We start from the raw sequence: 3,248 nt of genomic DNA, 5'->3' as shown, positions 1-3,248 counted from the left end.
TGACAGTTTGAGTGTTTTTACGGAGCGTTGATGGAATAAATGCAGACGGACGAGAGCGAGTGGCGGCCGGTTCGTCTCTTTAATGAATTCCTCAATCACAGAGGAATGTGTTCTGTGTTAATTACTGTGTCTCTTCATCAGCGGCTCGTGCTGTAATTACAGTAAAAACCTCGAGCGGCCGCAGCTCACACACACACACACACACACACACACACACACACACACACACACACACACTGCTTTTCCATCAAACTTCACAACGACACTTCTAAACCCTGAAACTACCAGTCTAACGTTTGGAACAAAAATGTTTTTAATGTGTTGAAAGAGTCTCTTCTGCTCACCAAGACTGCATTTATTTGATCAAAAATACGGAAAAATTGTGAAATATTATTACAATTCAAAATAAATGTTTTCTATGTGAATATACAGTAAAGTGTAATTTATTCCTGTGATCAAAGCTGAATTTTCAGCATCATTACTCCAGTCTTCAGTGTCACATGATCCTTCAGAAATCACTCTAATATGATGATTTGATGCTCAAGAAACATTTATGATTATTATCAATGTTGAAAACAGTTAAATCACTTTTAAATAATAACAATTATAATAATTATTATTATTTATATTAAATCCATTATTATAATAAATGTTATACATATTTTTTGCATTATTATTATTCTCACCAATAATAATAATAATAATTAAATCCATTATAATATATATTACATTTTTATTATTATTATTGAAGCTTTATGACAATATTATAAACATTATAAATCATCATCCTCATTATTATTAAGTCTATTATAATAATAAATATTATACAGTTTAATTATTTTTTGTGGAAATGGTGATACATTTTATTTTTCAAGATCCTTTGATGAATAGAAAGTTAAAAAGTACAGAATTTATTTGAAATTGAATCTTTTGAAACATTATAAATGACTTTACTCTCTTTTACTGTATTTTTGATCAAATAAACGCAGCGTTAGCGAGCAGAAGAGACTTTTAAAAACATTAAAAAAGATATGTGTAAAGGATTTATTTTCATTTTTCATTTTTATGATTTAATTAATTAAGTATTTTCATCAACTGGCAAACGTCCTGAGTTTAGGAAAGCCTGCCTTATATAATAGTACTGTGATATTTGGACTTGTTGGTGCTTTGATATTAGTTTTCCACTGCACTCCAGGAGCGAGACGAAGGGAAACGTAGTTTGTTTGTTGAGTGTGATGTGTGTTTGTTGCACCATCTGGCTGTGAGCATCACACACACCTCTGAAACACACCGCTTCCCCTTCGACAGCTGCGTCTCTCATCCTCCTCATCATCATCATCATCTTCATCACATCAATCAGGCTCTGCTGATAAACAACACATTTCTGTCACTAAAACTCAAAATTACTAAAACTCTGTTATCGGATGAGAGGAAAACTTGAGCTGCACGATGACACTATTGTCTTTTGCAATATAGCTGAATCGACTTTAAAAATTAATGAACTTTACAGTTTTTTATCTGAACTGAATCAATATTGGACTGACTCAGTGAATAACGACACTATTGTAATCTGTAGAACTAGTTTCATAATTGATTCAACTTTTTCAGTTATTGAACTGAACTGAATCAACAGTGAACTGACTTGAGCTGGTGTCTTATATTTCATTACATTTGCATCGATTCAGTTATTTGACTTGACTTGACTTGACAAAATTAGTTATTATTAAAATACCATTTTATTTTAATATACCATTTCAACTCCAGGTTTGTTGACCATGTTAAAGTTTCAGTTCACTCAGCTAAGTTCAGTGTTTCTACAAGGTTTCAAATGAACTGCCCTTCAAAGAGCCAAAAGAACCATAAACCAGGGCTAGACTACTTTACTATAGTGAAATACCAGTAAAATGAACTGATACAGTTTTGTATTACTGATAAATGACTGTATAATGACCTAAAATCATTTACCTTCATGTTTTAGCATTCATGTAGTGTGTGTTTTCTGCTGGTTAGAATCGCGCATGAATCGCTCGTTTTAATCGGTTCTTTTTTAACGGTCAAACGGCTGGTCTGAAATGATTCATGATTCAGTCTGATTCATTCGGACAGTTCACTCACGCACTGAATCGTTTGCAGCGGTTTCTCACACCGAAAGCAACAGCGATTTTCCTTTGTAGGAAAGTAAATAAAACTTGCAAGTCAGTGAGTAATGATCATGTTACACAAGATACATCTGAAAGCATGAAACAATTTAGTATTGTTCAACAACAAGTTTTCTGTTTAATTAGTTGTATGAAAAAGTATCCCATAGCGCCACCTAGCGTTCAACTAGTGGTATTACCAGCAAATCAGATAAATTCCAAATTTCTAAATTATGTTTTAATATCAATAGGAAGCATGGACATTTCAGAATGCTGTCAAACAGTGTTTCTGAGATCAGACAGAGCCGGTTTGTTTTATTCTACAGAGGATCTAGAAGCTGCGGTGAACATTATGGACTGTGATAAATGTCATGTTTTGGCATGTTTATTCAGCGTGACATTTGCAGACTAAAATCGTCCTCTTGCAAACTTCTTGTCTGTCCAGCAGAAACACTGTTTTCTCAGTCAGGGTTCTGTCCGTCGGCTGTTCATTCTTCTGTAATGCTGATCGAGGCTTCATGTGGTTTATTAGACAGGTCAACATGCTGAATACATTCATATTCATATTCATATTCATGTGTGTCGCTGAACTACAGTGTCCTTGGATGATGTAAAGCGTTGTAATATGATGTGGGGAGAAACATAATAACAACAACAACAGCAACAACAAATATTATTAATAATATAGAAATTGTTTAAATATTAATATGTATAATGTGTATTATTATTATTATGTATTTAATAACATTAATAATAATGACATAACTATGATGTTGGTGATTCTTCTTGATGGTTGTTGTTATTATTTATTTGTTTATAATATTTATTATCATGATGGATTTAATAATAATACTTGTAATTATTTAGTTTTTAAATAGTTTTATTATTTTTTAATACTAAATACTAATTAACATGTATCATATTTATTATTATAATAGACAATAGAATAGATGATAATATTTTTTATTATAATGGATTTAATAATAATAATAATAAAATAACTATAATGGTGATTCTTCTTGATTGTTGTTGTTATTATTTATTTATAATGTTTAAAATACTTGTTATCATAATGATAATAAATATTACAAACAAATAAATAACAACAAC

General features: G+C 31.1%; 1 protein-coding gene across 1 annotated transcript in view; it reads left to right on the top strand.

Moving 5' to 3' along the window:
• The window catches only part of gng4 (G protein subunit gamma 4), a 13,201-nt gene that overhangs the window by 8,443 nt on the left and 1,510 nt on the right, over nucleotides 1-3,248 (top strand). The window lies entirely within an intron of this gene.

Source organism: Scardinius erythrophthalmus, assembly GCF_964197995.2.
Source record: "Scardinius erythrophthalmus genome assembly, chromosome: 21".
NCBI classification, from domain to species: Eukaryota; Metazoa; Chordata; class Actinopteri; order Cypriniformes; family Leuciscidae; genus Scardinius; species Scardinius erythrophthalmus.
Note: the sequence above shows the minus strand (reverse complement) of the source record. Positions and strands in the feature narration are given on the sequence as shown.